Here is an 18910-nt window from a genome sequence, read left to right as displayed (position 1 = left end):
TCCTATACATTTAGTGTTTGGGAGTATTAATGGCTAGAGTCAACTTAATATGGTCATTCAATTAGAACAGTTCACTTTCCCCAGTGCAGTATTTGGTGGTTCGCATTTGCAGCAACTAGTAAAGAAGTGTTGAGCATAGATGCAGTAGTTTTAGCCTGCTAGGTGATTACAGCGAAAAGGCAAATATTCCCTTCTCACATAAAAAAAAGAAAACAGCAGGCTTTTCAATACTTTGATTTCATGCATTTGCAAACAACTTTGAATCAAGTGATACAACAGAAGCACCACGCGGTAAGTAAGAACAAAGTTGCATGAAACTGACGATCCTCTCCTTAAAAACTGAAATCCTAAATGTCCTGTGAATTCAAGTGCAACCTTTCATTTGGCTCGTGAATATTTTTTAGCAGAAAGCCTCAGAAGACTCTCAGAGGTTTTGTTTATTGTTTTTGTTACCAATGTGTTTGTCATTTGGCACCCATCTTGGACCTGAGCTCTCACTATATCGCTTTTCTTACAGCAGTCCACTTGTTTTGTTCAAGAGAACACAGTGGGCCTTTTGAGTCAAGTTATTTTTTGAGGGTCCATTGAGAAGAAAGCTCAGTAGTGTTGTGGAGAAAAACAAGGTGGGGTAAATACAGGGCATTAGCACCCGCGGGTAACTTTCAGCTGCGATGAGTAGATTTGCCACTCCGACTAACCCCTTTGGCTTGCTGAAGTTCTATATATTGTGGCCATAGTGAGTCATAAAAATGACCAAGAGGCACTGTTGCTTCAGTGAGGACCGGCTTTACTTCAATGAGCAATAGCCAACATGTGCCAATAAAGTGAAAGGAGCACTCTCCCGCTCAAATCAAAACATCAGGAAACGGACTAAAGAAGATCACACTTCTAAACTTTGAGAAATAACATTGCTCAATGCGTGACTCCTTCTCTCAAACCTTTCCAGAGGGCTCAGAGAACGGGGAAGTAAAGTGCTTTTGTTCAGACCAAGCGAGAGCCACAATAGCATCCCTGTGTGTCGCAGGGACACTCAACAGACAGAAGAGACTTTTTACCTAGTTGAAAACTAGACAACACACTTGTCACTGATAAAGTGATTGTTGACAACAAAACTAAGCAGCTTGCCACTTCAGCTATTACAAAAGAACCTCTTTCAGATACAACAACTCTTTGAAGTATGGAATTACTTGCAAGGGTGTCACAGGAAAGCTTTTGGAAAACCTGGGGGAAAGTGAAATTCATCTCTATTGCTGTGAACGAATCAACAAATTGGGAGGCATGTGTAATGCGAAAGAGAAAAGGCCTAAAATTTGGAAGTACTTACAGAAACCTAAACAGGCTAAGGAGTACAGATTTTAAGAGGCTGAAAGGAGAAACACTGAAAGAGGCTTAATAAAGAAACACGTTTTGGTTTTAAAGGAGAACAACCTTACGCAGAACCTTATTAGAACTGAATATTTAATAATTACCTGTAGTGTAATTACAGGGGACTGAAAGTTTAGTCGGACTCACCGACGGACAGCCGGGTACTATTTTTTTACCCCCTGAAACAAAGGCGAATGACGGAGGACGCAAGGGTACCTACCCACACTGCAGATGGATGACAAATAACAGACGCTCAATTTTTAGTAAAATGCCCAGCTCTGATTTTCAAATGACAACGCTGACAGGTTCCTGATTATATAATGCATAGTGCAATTAACCCTTCCGTGAGAATCAGTGGGCAGCAACCGTGCTTGTGATCAACTCCAGAATTTATGTCAATATTTTGGTCGATGAGGTCGGCAAGAAATAAATAACCTTACATTTTCGTTGAGGGAGGAAATCTCACACAAACCCGCAGGGCAGAGTAAAAGTGTCAATCAGTTCATCGGAACTGGCGGTTTTAAAACAGCTTTGATTGAGGTTTGAATTAAAAACATTTTTGCACTTTATATTCTGACGACATGAGCACCAAAGTAGAACGATTTGTTCGTTTTATGCAATTGCGGTGACGGAGGTGAAGTTCATCTGACCCATGCAGCATAAAGGCTACTTTTATCTTTTATTACTACAGACACATAAAGATAACAAATTCATCCACAAAGTCTAAAATAGAGTGCTTGGAATGAAAGATTTAAGGTGTTTTTACACTCCCTGGTAAACTCAAGAGTCAAATGTCTCTTTCAGTAATCTCTCTCAACCGGTTTAAATGGCCTCTTTTTATTGCTTCTATGAATTGTTTCCAGGGTGATTCAGTCGAAGATGTTCATACATAAAAACATCCTCTTTATTCCTGGGCCATTCTCTACATGGTTCAAGGGGCACTTACTGACTTCTCGGTCTTATGCTAAAAGGAGATGCTGCTGATTCGATTATGGAGCAGTGAAAATGTACGGTTGAAAAAAAAAAAGACTCACTTTACAACAAAAACGAACACAGCATTTGGGAGAAAAACATGAAAGCAAACTATTCCTCCAGATCTAATTCACTGCAGTGTCCCCAAACAATTTCTTTCAACTTTGGATGCACTCGTGTTGAGTTGTACATTTTTTGGTTTAGTTCAAAATAAAAAGTAGCATTAGTAAATGTTACCTCAAAGAACAAAACACATTTCTAGAGTTTTAATTTCCAAATTGTTTGTTAGACTTCTAGTCATTAATATATGGGAGACCAGAGTTTTTCTGGAAACGCAAATACTTTGGTAGAATAGCTTAAAATCAACATCCATTCATCAATCCGTTTTCTACCGCTTGACCTATTCATTGTTCCAGGAACAGGAGCCTTTGCCAGGTAAAAGGTTGCCAGTCAATCACAGGGCACATGCAAGCACACATCTATTCACGCTCACATTCACAACTATGGACAATTTTGAGTCTTGGATTAACCCATGTTTTGGGGATGTGGGAGGAAAGTGGAATACCCGTGCAAGTGCAGGGAGAACCTACAAATTCCACATAGAAGAGCTAAACCAAGATGGTCAAATCCATTTGATATTGGATGGAGTATCAATATACACACCGGAATAAACTGTTACACATAATACACAGTTGATTATTAAAATTAAATAACCTCTTGTTTCCAGAACTCAAATTTCAATATGTAGTCAATTTTGTCTTTGAAATACAATGCTTTTATCATCTTGGGAAAGGTTGATAAAACTAAATTCATTCATTCAGTTTAATGTAATTTTAATTCTGTTCAACTAATCTTGCAGGTTACAAAACAATAAAATAAAATAATTATGAGGTTGGTCAAAAGGCTCCATCATTGTGCAGTAAAATTGCATTTCAGTTTTTTAAGAAAATGGTGTACACTCAGAAAAAAAGCTGGTCTTGTCAACCAGTTTCACATACCATAAGTTATGCTAAACACAAAAATGAATGTATATTTGACGCATTGCTGTGATCAATTTAGCATTAGGCCTACTGAGTATGAAACATTGACTTCAAGTAACAAAATATAGTTGTAGACAAGTAGCTCATGTGAAAATTGTAAATGAAATTTTCTAGTACTCAATGAGCCCTGCGATTGGCTGGCAACCAATTCAGGGTGTCAACCGCCTACTGCCCGAAGACTGCTGGGATAGGCTCCAGCACTCCCAACGACCCGTGTGAGGAGAAGCGGTATGGATAATGGACGAATGGATGGATAGTTCTCAATGAGTGGGTCATTATAGTGTCTAACGGTATTTTATTACAAAAGTGATTAAGTAACCAAATGGGCATACTTTTATGCATAAATTTTTGCATATTTTTCCTTTCAATTAACAGACACACCTGATCTGAAGTCAGCGTTCCGCGCAGGTCAATAGACACTGTTAGAAGTTCAAAGGTGAAAGGTCTGAGCCTTGTCCAATAAAATCTGGCTTGACTTCCTGAGAGGAAGCTTTGACCTGACCTAAAGTTCTTTGTGAGCTTGGCAGGCACTCAGGAGTACTCTCCACATAGATCTTATTCAGCCATCAGACTACTGTCTCCTAGCTGTATTTACGCCGGTGTAATTACTAAAACCAGATGACAAGTCATTGACAGAGGGTAGAAAGATGGGCTGCGCCCTTGAGTTTGGACTGCACTTGTATGGACTGGTTTTCACAAATTTACAATGCGGTAATGAAAAAGTGCAGAGTCGCTCAAATAGATTCTTCACTCAAGGATAGAGATATTGCATTAGTATTACATCCTCGCAATTTAACAACATGGAAAATTTGACTGTTGAAGCAATCTTAGACTGCCACTTTCTCTGAAAAGTAATAAAATATTAGATCAAAAGGTGGCCATTACACGTACAGGAAGCTAAAAAAATATAGAGTCTGGCTCACAAGATGAAATTCTTCCACACCAAACTCAACCAACCATGCATTTATTCACATTCATGGACCTTTGGTGCAGTGGAGCACATGCAGAAAAATGCAGTTTTGATTGGCACAACCAGGGTCATATGAATTTAACGCAACATTTTTAGTGGTATACAATCATACTGAATAGTGCACGTAACTGCAATCTGGACTTATCTTGACTTAACAGTGCCCCAACTTTCAAGTTTTTGGACTTACGTGCCTTAGTTTGGTCAATATTTTGCTTTTTGTGCAAGCCAAAATTTGAGTTACGAGCGAGCTTCAGATACACTTCCGCTTGAGCGAAGTAAATGTAAAATAAAAGGACAGCCACAGTCAAAGATGCACTTTCTTGAACGGGTAAACTAGTCCAACACACCAATACAAAATGAAAACACTCACAAGGGGCATGAAGCAGACACTCACTATGAACTAGCCGGGTGGTAAAGGGCCAACCAGGCCTACTCGGTTTGCACTCATAAAGCCATAGGTGCCATATGTTTCTGTTATGCTGACAGTAATGCAAGGCCTACTGTGCAATCTCTGCTATGAGGTGGGCAAAGTGAATTATAGCCACACGTGGCCATCATACAGTCAGTTTTGACTTAGATAGCCAACTGTAATCCATCCATTTCATTGCAGGAACTAGCCCATAAAGCCGTCATTATCCCGTCACTTCAGTATTATTTCAGCTGCTAAGGCCATCCGCAGGAGAGCGGAGAAGACAGTTCAAAAAACAACAGAGGAGCGCATCAAAAATTGTGAAGCTCTGTGCCAAAAGACAGTACACCTCTGCATAACTTTCACTTCCCAGGTCACAGACGCTGACTTTCACCAGTCGCTCGATTGTTAAATATTTTATTCCTGCTACTTTACTTGGCATTCATTTGGCTACGAAGCAGCATCACAGATGCAAATAACGACAATTAATATAATGCATTGAAGTATAGTTAACAAGAATAATTTTACAATAGTACACCTTGACAAAGTGAAATGTTAATATACCATTTTAAATGGAAAGTTCCGTTGAGCATCACAGACTGTATTTATTATTCTATCTCTTATGTTGAAGAAAGAAAACAACATTGTAAGGAAAATATATTTACAGTATTTCCAAAGATGATTGAGGAAATATGAGAAAGCTTCTTTTGACTCTATTTGCACTCAATCAAATCAAAAACATTTACCGGTGGCCTTTTAATTTCCTGCTTGGTTTAGGAAAAAGCTAAAAGTTTAGACATCACTTTGTTTTATTCTTGTTATGGATCGAGGAATTCATCAGGCTGTTAGTTTATTAGTTCTGCTTCCAGAGGCAGACTTCATAATGCAGAATGTTGTCTATTGGAGTGATAGATAATTTATTTTATGATGAAATATTATCTTCTGGCAATCTTGCATTTCTGTCATGACATCAGCAAAGAAGAGGACGGGATTCATTATGTCGAGTTCGCTAGTGAAATGACATGTCGTCATTCACACTGTGCACGCTTGTGCGTATTGACCCGCCATTGTGTAGGATTTTATCTCATCCCTCAAGCAATGTGCATAAAGGCAGTGCTTGACACCTGGAAGGGAGTATGAGATGTGATGACTATCTTTACTATTACATTCGTACTTACAGGCTACAACAATAAATACACCTGTAAAACCCAGTGAGGTCAAATAAAGTAACTGTATAACAAAAGACCAGCACAATATTAGCGCCTGGATCTTTCATAATGCACTGACATAATACAATGGGCTGGATATTCATAGACAGCGCAGCTTTTTCCACCATTTCAAGGACTATCGCTAGGACTAGCGAATGAGAGGAGCCACTTAGATTGGCAGTGAAACAAGTCGGCTGTTCACGCCCACAACAGCACAAAACTCTGTGTTTTTAATGTGCCATGCTACACCGGCTTGCACGAGTCTATGAAAATACCTAAACTTAGTCTAACCCGCCCGTGCATAGATTTACACCGCGGCTCGCACCAGATTTGCAACGGGCACAAAAATATAACCTTCAAAGGAACCTTCCCAAATCAGTGTTTCTATGGGTTTAATCATTCACTTTAACTCAATATGACATTATGAATGACACCAGAGTAGTACTAATTAAACGTGTAATACTTTTTTTACTTGAGGATAGTTAACACTGTCATCGTACTACCCTAATGATAACAAACATCTTGTATCAATTATTGATCACTATTTAAATTCCGTTGCTGTCAATCTTTTTTTATTCCTTTTATTGAGAGATGGACCGTCATTATAACAGAGTTTCTTCTTCAGCATACAAAGTAAGGCCCATATTCTATGAATGAAAACAGCCTGTAGAGCTGTTGACCTGCTAAAGTGCTTGTGGCCGCAATAAACCAGAAAGAAGGGGGATCATTGATTTTCTGTAAAAATCATAACTAAACCAAAAAAAATAAATAAAATTGACGTCAAGGGACATTTGTAAAAATGTATTTTTCAGCAATGTAATGACCCATGAACACTTTCAAAGATGGGACAAGTATCTCAGTAAAATAAAGCATTAAAAGCCAATGTGTTATTTGCATCAGTGTGGCCAGATGTCCCCAAAAATATCTGATGCAGTATTTTGTTAAAAATACTATTGAATTCATCCATTATTATTTCCAAAATCAATCATACCATTCCATGGCTCTAAAACCAACACTTTTGTCACATTTCACACATTTCTAAGTTGTGGCGCAGGTGGCGTAACTCCATTTTGGGTGGATTAGATCAAAGCACAGGCAGACAGATTCTGCTCATCACTAATATGTGTGGTGGATGTCATCATACTTCATTCATAAATATAACAACAGCGTGCATCAAACCCTCTGAATCACTATACAAAGCAATTCATTGAATGTATTATTTTTATCATCGGTGTGTGTGCATGTGTGTGTGCGGGTGGGGGTGTGTGTGGGGGTGCGTGTGTGTGTGTGGGGGGGGGGGGGTGCGGGTGTGTGTGTGTGTGTGTGTGTGTGGAGGTGGGGGTGCAGAGCGGTCTCCAAGTGCCCACTTCACAGCGGCCAACTTTACATCATCCGCAAGTGGAGATCTTCTCGCAGCTCCTTACAAATGTAGTTTGCACGCGCCAATCTCCTGCAGGGACTCCAGCGAGTTATGCTTCCGCCACGTAGACCACACGACTCTTCTGCGCTGCATTTAAAGGGAATGACAGGAGTTGCTTCGATTGACTGGGTATCAAGTTGGCTGTATTCACTCCCACAACGGCGCTAATGCCCATTTCTACCAGTGCTCGTCTATGAAAATACCAAAAGAGAGAAAACTCCACCCAGTTAGTGTGCTTTGCACTAGACTTGAACAAGGATAGGGCCCAATATCTGTTTCTGCCATTCATACACAAACGTATTAGGATCACAAAGCTTCTGTCAGTTATAAATGTAAATTTACCTCTGGACCCAAACCAAAACCACTCCAGATAAATGGCTGATAATCCCCAAATATTTATAGTGGGTTGATGCTGACTTTCCACAAGGACTAAACTTGAGCTACACATGACATTTATAGACTTTGTAAACAATAAAGAAGAATAAAACACATTTTAAAATAACTCCATAGCTCCCGCTGGCCCCATAAAATGGTATGCGGGCCGGATTCAGTCCGCACGCCTTTTGTCTGACGTCTCACGGCTCTTTTTTTAATTACATGTTCAAGCAGTGATGCTTCTACAGAAAGTCAGACTGAATTTGCGGCAGTTTTTTAAAATGTTTCCAGAAAATCTATGTTAACAGATGTTGTTTTGCACTGAAAGTTGAAGAAGGATGTAGCGCTCGAAAAAGAAGATCAAAACTGACAAAACAAATTCTATTAAACAGTGATTTTATTTGTATATAAAGGGGAAATGTATGTATAATTTGCAATATAAAAACAGCCAAATTATTACAATTAGATGAGAACAAGGGCTGCGATGACTTTATCATGAAGTAACCTAAATTGCATTTAGGCTGAAAACTCAAGCATGATGTAGGCGTGGTGTATTTACCTACAGTTCTAAAACAATAACATTTAACCATGTTCACTCTGCTGCTATCGAAAATACTTCCTTATACACAAGCTAATATTTCATTTGAATCACCGTGACAGTTAGATTATAGTTTATAACACAAATGTTAAACAAGTCATATTGTGGAAAATGGATTTTAGCAGCTCGTATACAAATACTCGGGTCTCCGGGGTGCTTGAGCACTCATCAAGGTGAGTAAATCTCTTCTTATCTGCACACTGTATGTCTTAAAATGTGTCTGTGAGCAAGCTATTCTAAATTTTCACCTCGCTGATAGGCAGCCGTTATTAAGGCCTGTGAATTGTTTGAAATAGTGAAGAAAAAAATATGCATAATATGTCTCCCTTAACAAACTGATATTTTCTCTCTGAATTGGATGAAACAATACTCCCTTACTGGGGTGGCGTCAGGGGGTTGACGAAATGTAAGGACGGAAGCGCTTTAAAAGGACAAGGACGGACAGGGGCGGATGACATTTTTTTTTTTTTTAATAAGGAGGGAGGGATGAGGACGGAAAGGTACCCAGGTCGCTGATGGAGGATGGAGGAGGGACCGGCAAAAAAGGGTAAAGTGCCCAGCTCTGATGGTAACCACACTAACTAACTTAGACGATGACAAACATATGTAATTGAAGCAAAAACAATATACTGTATTTGAAATCACCATGAATGCAAATTGATTTATTCCGACACTCTCTTCCACCACAACATAGTTTATGCTTGCTGGATACGATTTTGCTTAACACATAAATACAAACTGACATTTCATGCTCAGGCCTCACTGTTAATTGCAACAGCTGCAGGCTAATGTTGACTAAAAGTACATTATTAAGCCCTCAGCCCGTGAATGGTTGCACTGTATGAACAGCAGTCTCATATGTCAATCTACAGGGGCAGTTCTACTTAACGACTAAGCCTCATCATTGTTACAGTTGCTACTGTTGGACAGGAGACACACTTACTGCCCCGCTGGCAATGTGTGTGTGTGTGCATGTGTGTGCGTGCGTGTGCATGATACGCACATGGGCACAGTTGCACATCAGCCCTGTTCTAATGCTCATATCAATGGGTTCCACTTTCCACTGAGTGCGTCAGTGTGTTTTGGCAGAGGATCAGATCCTACGCCAACAATAACAGGACCCCAAGTTTCAGAGCCAAGTCACACAGCGCCCCCCTTTAATTCTCCATGATCCACCCTGTCTCCAGACAGGTGATCAGTGTGTGTGTGTGTGTGAGGGGGTGTGTGCGCGTGTGTGCGCGCAATGTCGTACTTGTAATCAGAAGTATTCTTTGGAGCTCTCACTCACAGAGCATTAGAAACAAATTTTCCTATTGGCCGTTCACTCTTTACATTAACCAATGAGGTAAGCCTGTCATAGACCCGCTTCTGGGCACTTCGTCTCTCGGCGGGAGAGTACTGAGGATTGGATATCAAAACAAGGCCATTTTGGTACTGACATCAGTCAATGTGTCAACATGTAGTGGACTGGAAGTGTAGAATTACCTTATAGAGTCTTTGCACTGCAAATCTACATTTAGCTTTTCGTAGTTAAGCGTCACCCATCGTGTGATGTTTCCAAAGGTCTTCACCATTACAGATAAAATGTAAAATGTTGCTATACATAGTGGGGCTCGCCTAAAGTGAGCTGGGACAGGCTCCAGTCCCCCACGACCCTATTAAGTAGGGCTGTAACCATAAACTGAAGTTAATATTATATTTATAATAATACATTTTTTAAATAATATTATTTAGAACAATATTCTATTATATTTATGTCTATTAATATATATGTAATTTATTAATAAGATAAATAAATTGGTCAGACTCGTTTAGACTGTGCATCAAGATGAACATTGTAGGCCGAAAACTGAAAAAAAATTCATTAAAAATTGATGGTGCATACTATACAAGTAAACTCAAAAAAAGTTGCCACATTTTGGCAATGTATGCTGGTACCTTGTGTTTGTGAAAAAGGTGTACTTTAATTCTAATATGCTATATAATGTCTGATGTTACAAATGTATATATATAAAAAAGAGATTAAAGAAATTGTGCCCATTCCATGTAAATGGTTCGGCTTCTGGGTCACAGACCAACGTGTTACATTCCTTCTATGGTACTCACTTATCAACATTAAATGCTGTTTTCCTGTTTATCTGATATATTCCGCCTACTTTCCATAACACGGTCTCCACTTGGTTACGTTTAAACATTTCGCTTTCACAGTTCCAGTTTTTACAAAATGGTAAATTGAGTGAACATACTTAGCACTTTATCTATACCATATGGAGTCGAAAGTGTTTTGCAGAGTCTCCTGTTCACTTATATGACAACGAATCAGACTGTACAACTGTGTGACAACCTATTGCAACCAATTCAGGGTGTACCCTGCCTACTGCTCGAAGACATAACTTTTTGAACTAGTGTATGTTAGGACATTGTTTTAGGTCAATATTCAGTCTGTTCCAGGTTTTCACCCCACATACAGATGCACAAAGGTTTTATATATATACATATATATATATATATATATATATATATATATATATATATATATATATATATATATATATATATATATATATATATATATATATATATGTGTATATATATATATATATATATATATGTATGTGTGTATATATATATATATATATATATATACACACATACATATATATACATATATACATACATATATATATATATATATACAATATGTATGTGTGAGTGTGTGTGTGCGGGGAGTGCGCGTGCGGGTGGGGGTGGGGGTGTGTGTGCGTGCGTGCATGTTTGTATTTATATATTAGCGCTGTCAAGCGATCCAAACTTTTTAACAAATTAGTCTCACGATTTTCCAAAACTTGCAACAAATATTTACTTCAGTAAAATCTTGGAATGTATGTAAACTCATTCAACAGAAAGTATATTTAGCTTCAAATGTTCTCCTAATATCTTTCTTTTATCTTTGAGTGCAATTCTTCTCCTGTAAAATACAACTGTTGAGCAATATGATCAAAACTGTCTCAGCGTTACAGGCTGCTTTCTTTTATTCTACTCATAGACACAATTCTGAAAACGTCTCGCTTACAGGTTTAGTTCTGTTCACGAGCAACACACGCCAGCAGCGTTGATTGGTGAGGCCCCATGGAGGGAACTTGAGCAGGGTGTTTTGCTCTGAGATGAAACGCCAAAGACGTACAACTAATACAGTACTTCAATTTAGCTTGGCAAAGTATGCAAATTACTTAAAATTTCTCCAACAAGCCCAAAGCCCATGTCTGTCCACCATCTTTTCGCCAGTGACTCTTCTCTAAGTTTGGTTTCACATGTGAGCAGAGGTTTCGGCCACCACAGGAATGAAAAAAAAACTGTTAACTGAGTAATTGTTTTAATTCGACAAATAATTCAAATTAATCTATTACAATTGAACAAATTGTAATTATTTGTAGTAGGCAGTGCTTGAAATAGAGGTTTTTAGTCTATAAAAAAATACCATACTTTTATTTTCCGAAGTTCTCCTTCTCCACATTGACCGTTGACAGCTTTGCTGACTTTCCCCCAACCATTGGCAAGAAAGTGAATAAATACATTTCCTAAAATATTAAATTATTCCCTAAATGGTGTCAGAAAAATTAACCTTTCTCTGTACTGTTAAAATGATCATTCAGCGTTCACTATTAATATTATGTGAAGCAGAATTGCAGTTCGCCTGTCAGAGGATGTGTTACATTACCTGAAAGTACTTTCTTGTTTTAAAATTTTTCCAGATGTGTAAGAGAAGCTGAGCCGCATGGGGGCTTTGGCTAAAGCTCATAATGTTCTCTCCCAAACCCTGAATCTTTTTGTTTTTAAAATAGCTTCAACTTAGTGTCATTTCCCATGAGTCTCTCTGACTGGAATGGCAAACACAGAGCAACAGTTACAAAACATAGCGTGGATACTCTATGAATTATAATAACCATTTGAAATGGTTTGGGAAAGCGCAGTCTCAGCAGGCCTAACAGCCAAACAATCAATCACAGCACAGCAAGATGAAAAAGACGGCAGGAAAATGATGAGAATCATGATGATGACGAGGAGGTGGGTTAGAGAGGAATAAGCAAGGGGATTTCTGTATTTCAGGGGGTGAGAAAGCAAAGGACAAAACACATGAATGAAAGCTCCTATTCTTCTTGTAAGGGTGCAAAGTAGCATATACTGTAGTGCACATACAGTATATTTCCCTTTCGGGGTATATAGTTGCCTTCCTAAACATTCTCCAAATTCTATATGATATGTTGAGAGCACTGTCAGTAAAAGATGTAATGGTACAAATATACAGTATTTACTAATAGACATCTTACTGTAGTCAATCTAGGAATAGGTATAGGGATAGACCATTTGGTTCTCTGGTGTTTAATTATTCATTTTACTGAGACATATTAGGCAATTGTATTCTCACAGAGTCACTGATGGTGTAGTGGCATACATGCCTGAGTTGTGTGTGGGCAGTGTGGGATCGGTTCCCGCTCAGTGACGGTGTCTATGTGTGTACCCTGTGACTGGCTGGCGACCAGTTCGGGGTGCAGTCTGCCTTTTGCCCATAATCAGCTGGGATAGGCTCCAGCACCTCACCGCGACCCTGTACAGGATAAGCGGTTTGGAAGATGATGACATGATATTCTCACAGGGAACAGATTTTGGTTCTCGCATGCCTCCGTGGCATCTTGAGAGCGTGCGAAGCCATAGCTATTCAATTTGATTTCCTTTGCAAGGACTGGTCAGGTGCCCCAATACATTTAAATGCAATTAATTCAATATACAGTATATTGTGCTTAGAAAAAAATAACAACTCACTGTAGTGCGTTATACGGCCTTGTGTTTGTGACACCTTAACAACTTTTTGCTCTGATTGCTACTGGCAAGAATAGTGTCCGCCTGTATGGTGCAATGTAGCTGCAAATACTGTATCACTATACATGCTCTTTCTGACAGCCTTGACAACAAACAGAGGCATGTTTATTTTCTTTTTCATCCTATTTCCATCTCAATATTAACATCAAAATGTATTACCTTATAGTTTAGTGAGTATTACCATACTTGAACTGGTTTGACTCCAAAGGATAATTTAATACAGATTAGCGTTAATACAGTTATTTTCAGGTGCGCCAAGTCAAGTCATGGGAGAAACATCTCCAGGCTATCTTTTTCTTGAGACTTTTATTGTTGGTGACATATTGGATTATTTCAACATTTATCAAACTAAAACCATGGGGAGGGAAAAAAGTGCTTTGGGTGGAGCACCTGGTTGATCGGGAAAATGACTAATACTGCACATTGCCTTAAAGCTGAAGTCAACCCAAGCATATTTTTTTCAAGAATATGTTCCCAGCAGGCCCACTAGTTGAAACACAGCATTCTGATTAATTTTGCGTTTGTGGAATATAAGTTAAGTAGCAAAATGCACTTGTTTTTAGCCATCTCCGGGGGTGGCCATTTTGTCTTCTGTCAACTGAAAATGACATCACAACTGCTTACAACAACCAATCACAGCTGACCTGTTCTCTGAATCTGAGCCGTGATTGGTCGTTGTGAGTAATTGTCATGTCATTTTCAGTCAACAGAAGATAAAATGGCCGCCCCCGGAGATGGCTAAAAACGAGTGGATTAACACTTATTCCCCAAAGCAATATTTATCAGAATGCCCTGTTTCAACAAGTGGGCTTTCATAAAACATATTCTTGAAAAAAATATGTTTGCGTTGACTTTCGCTTTAAGTACAATAGTTGAAAAACTTCTCGTGCAACAGTATGGGGGAAACCTTTGATATTGAGTGTCCAGTTATAAATCTGCATGGTATGTAAATTTGGAAGTTTAATTTCTTCTGAAATTGTCCAGTGAAAGATATTGTATAATGCATAACTCAATACTGTAATGTTTTTCAGGTCACGGGTGAGATGGAGCCTATCCCAGCTGAATTTGAGCAAGAGGCAGGCTACACATCGCAATATAGTGCACCTGTGGACACTCACTTGTTCCAAAATAATAATTAACCCTCCTGCTGTCCTCGGGTCAAAATGACCCGCCACTGTGTTGGAAAAAAAATGAAAATCCCACATTCACACATATTGTGGTGAAGGATGATTTTTTTCTTCAAGCAATATGAAATTTGGTGTTTAAAATTCTATCAAACTGCTTATATTTGTGGTTTAGTCATTTTGACCCAGAGGCCACAGGGTGTATACAGAAAATGAGGACAACAGGAGGGTTGAATCATCATCCATTGGAATTTAAACCTGAATTTGTCAATCAACCCATGAGTCCTGCAATGTATCAATCATCAAACTGACGAGGCACTGCAGAGTGCAGCCAAGGTGCACAAAAGCTCCCCTCCCTGCATTCTAGTGTGAACTCCTCTCCCATAATGCACTTGGCCTTTATCCAGCCCTCCCCCAGCCTCCCAACTTTATCTTTTTCTCTCACGGGTCACAACAGCAGCATTTATGGACTCTGATCCATCACTCAAAGTTCTTCTGTGCACCGCCGCCCTTGTCTTATTTAGGCTCTCTTCCAACAATTTCAAGTATTTAGCCTGAGTGACAGAGTTTAATCATGTGCCTCTGATAAAATTGACATTGGTGGGAATAAAAAAAAAAAAAAAAACTTTGCCATGAGCAAAGCTGCTAAAAATGATTGAAATGTGTTTATGGGCCTTTGTAAGCTGACGTGGAAGCGTGATAGCATCCACTTCCATGGATACCCAATCAACAATTTTGCCACTGAAAGACTCCTATTCTTCTTACTTGGATGATTTCAGCACTGATAATGCATCAAATAATCGGCAGACATGGATAGTAAGTTTGTGTGTAAGAGTGACACCAAGTGAACATCATAAAAGGCATTACTCCCCTGTCTAGGAATGTGTGCTTGCAGTCGATCGTAGCCAATGATAAGGCACCATCTGTTACCCATGAGTGCAACTTGTGTGCTGTCCACTCACACAAATACACGTCGAGGCCAGTCTTGTCACTTGTTCCAAAGCCTCCCTCCATGCCCTAGATTATGAAAGGGTTTTGGTGTATCAGGCTGCTTGGTTTCCATTCTGTTATTGTAACGTCTTTGGGCGTCACATGTTGCCTTTCTTCCTCTCTTCGGTTTCTTACTGGGATTACATGAAATAAAAAAAGGGGTAAAGGGGTGGCGACAAGTGGAGCCACGTCTCTGCTGATCCACCTCTATGAATTTAGGGCCCCAGCACAGCAATTTGGCTCCGCTCTCTCTGGGTTTAATTAGATTGGATGTGCCAGCAGGGAAGACAGAGAGGGAGACTGACAATAAAAGTTTAAAAATAAATAAGAGATATTATAACAGTTTTCTCCACGCCGTGTACGGTGTCCGCTTGTTGTGTTTGGATGGGGTTGAAAATGTGAGATGCCTGCAATGGGGCACACAGTGAGGATAATGTGACTCCAGTTTAGTAAAATGGCCACAGGATTGTATTTCCACAAAAAGCTTTTACAAAGTGGCATGCCAATCTGTCTGACCTCACTGGAGTTTAATTAAAATGTAAGCGAAATGAATGTCAGTCCAAACAAATGGAAACGTTTTAAGAGGCGCCCCGCAGCCTCCCACCCCCCTGCCCGCCTCTGCCCACGCCTTGCCTTGTAGTCCCGCATGAAAGCCAACAGAGAACTTGTCCTTCATATAATCAAAGGGTTGATTTGCATTGTTCTCTTATCTGATGCTGTTCCACAATGAAAGGCTGTTCTCAAAAAGCTGGAAAAGTCTAGTTGGAAATAACAGCATGCTTAATAGCTGTACTGTATTTTGGCCCGTGTATGGAAACGTAATATGGAGACTAATTAGGCTACTCCTATTCAGTCTGTTTGTTCAATGATGCAACATCTCTTGGTTGTTAGACATGTCAACACATCATCTCACAAGATGAATACGACTATGTCAACAAGTAGTCTACACATGTTTTAATACTTTTGTGTTAGCCAATTGAAAACGTATTTGGTTTGATGAGGAAACCTTTCAAGACCACAAAAATTTCAGTCAGGGTTTTACTTGACCCATATACAGATTGGGGATGGATTTTACGACCCGATACATGTGCACCAGGTCAGTGGTGCTGGGACCAGTGATTTTTTTATTTTATAAGACATCAGACTTGCATTTTGGGATTTTCTAATACATTTGTTAAGCATTGTATCTATTAGTAGCTATGCTCAAGTACATTCACTTCAGTCAGTAACTGAGTATTTGATGTGAAGTGGTAACACTAATTCAAATAATATTCATTTAGTGAAATTAGCTCTGTTTTAACACTCCTCTGAAAAGCCTTTGCACAATCTGTGGAAAGCAGGCTTCATTTCCCCATTTTACATTTCACCTGGAAGACATTCCAGGATTTCTCTCACTGGATCACATTCCCAGTATCTCTCCCCAAGGTGTTGGCTGCCAACACATGCCAACAAGAGAAGTGAGTGCTTGGCAGAAGAACAACAAGGTCCTGGGTCATGAAGGTTTCAGGGATTGGAAGAGAGGTTTGGAAAAGAGCTGTTATGAATTCTCCTGTGGTCCTAACTGAAAGGTTGTCACAACTAACCTTCAGGTAACTTTCAGGTACATAGCAGGCTGAATCAATAGGGAATGAAGGTTGTTCTGAATGACTATATATATATATATATATATATATATATATATATATATATATATATATATATATATATATATATATATATATATATATATATATGCACAATGCTTCTTTGCCCAAGAAGGACCAATGTTGCTAAAGCCACATTTCAATCCAGCAGTAGAGTGAGGAGGACATTAATTATTTTTTAATAATAATACTGGCTGCCTTTTCTAAGCGTATGACAAGCTCTATTTGAGAATATAATTTTCCTAAGAATTACAAGAAGATAGGAAGCAAGCCCTGTTTTTCCAATTTATCATCCATCCCTACATTTTCTACACTGCTTATTCTCACAAGGGTGAGGACTCCTCGTGATGGGAAAATGAAGCTTCAAGATACTTCATGAACCAGTTATATTTTTTGACCCCTCTACATGGTTGAAGAAATGGCAAGTCACTGTGCTTTCAGCCCTACGTCGAATAGGTAGTGCCATCTAGACGGCTCCATAAACACAACAACTGGTTCATGAAGTATCGTGAAGCTTCATTTTCACATCACTAGTAAGCAATAAGGTGGAGCCATTCCCAGCTGACTTTGAGCAAGAGGCATGGTTACACCCTGAGCTGGTCACCAGACAAGCAAAGGGAACATGTAGCCATTCCACCGATGTCTTCATTTACTGTAATCTGCCTTTACTACGTAGTTGGATACTTGCCACTATTTTTCTGGCATAATAGCATTTAATTGTATGGGTTTTTTTTTTCAATAGATAATAGAAACATTCCGAGGAGTTATGAGTCCCCCTTCCCATCATCTTGAATCATCATCATGAATGTAGTCATGGGGGGACGAATACGGAATTATCTTTGTTGTTGTTGTTTTTTCCATCGCAGCCTCCCCCCGCTCTAATGTGCACATAAAGCTGTCAGGTTCAATTAAGGGTTAACCGGAAGACAGACAGTGCTGAAGTTGGCCAATGTTTGACGGCGTCGTTATGTTTGACTATTGGCCAGGAAAGCCCATGTGACTGCAATCAAACATCCAATGGTGGACTCGCTGTTCTTTGATGCTGGCCAAAAATAAATAGCACTGTGGCAGGCATGCCGTCACACCACTAGGCTTTAGACTCCAAGGTTCTATTTCCTTCAAATGGACATGTTGTATGATAATTAGGTGTGTCAAGCTTTTTTTATTTTTTGGAGGATGTTCCTTTGTTATTTTTCGCAATAGCACACTAATTTCTAAAGAAAGCTATCCAAGATGTCAACTCATATCACAAACTCAGAGCCATGGCCAATCGCAGAATTCAGCAACCACACAACAAGGAAACACGCACTCAAAAAAATATATATATTTTTGCAATGATAAGCAAAAGTGCATATCAGCATTCCAGACTCCGAGCTTTCACATGAGATTGTGGATAGGAGTTATTGGGTGCCATGAAAGCTGAAAATAAGGCAAGCACTATCGTCAGTTTGTTCCCTCTCACCTCCGACAGCAGACAGCTCAGCTGTCCTGTTTCTTCTCTGCTAAGGTGCTAACAAACCGTGAGAGGAGATCCCCCTGACCAAATTTTGGCTTTCACGTGAAACCTGTCATGCATGTGCACACTTTGAGGCCATCTGTGCCGGGAAGCAGCAGGCGTGATTGCAGGCCCAGCACACTGTGAGGAGAACCTGATGGTGGGCCAAACAGCTTGACACACTTGGATTCTCAGAGCCTCACTCTCTGCAGATGTGTGCAGTACTTTGGGGTCCAAAATGGTGCCTATCCAAACCTGAGAATCTGATAGCAATTAACAACAACCGGTTGGACAATGAAACAGTGATGGAGCAAAGACAGAGACAAAAAAAAAAAGTTGAGGTGAAGGAAAATGCATAAAGTGGAACAAGAAACAAATGGGCCGAGAGATTCATTTTTTTCACGGTCAGGACATTTCTATATG

Source organism: Filicampus tigris, chromosome 12, assembly GCF_054856515.1.
Source record: "Filicampus tigris isolate MCC_2025a chromosome 12, RoL_Ftig_1.0, whole genome shotgun sequence".
Taxonomy (NCBI): domain Eukaryota; kingdom Metazoa; phylum Chordata; class Actinopteri; order Syngnathiformes; family Syngnathidae; genus Filicampus; species Filicampus tigris.
Note: the sequence above shows the minus strand (reverse complement) of the source record.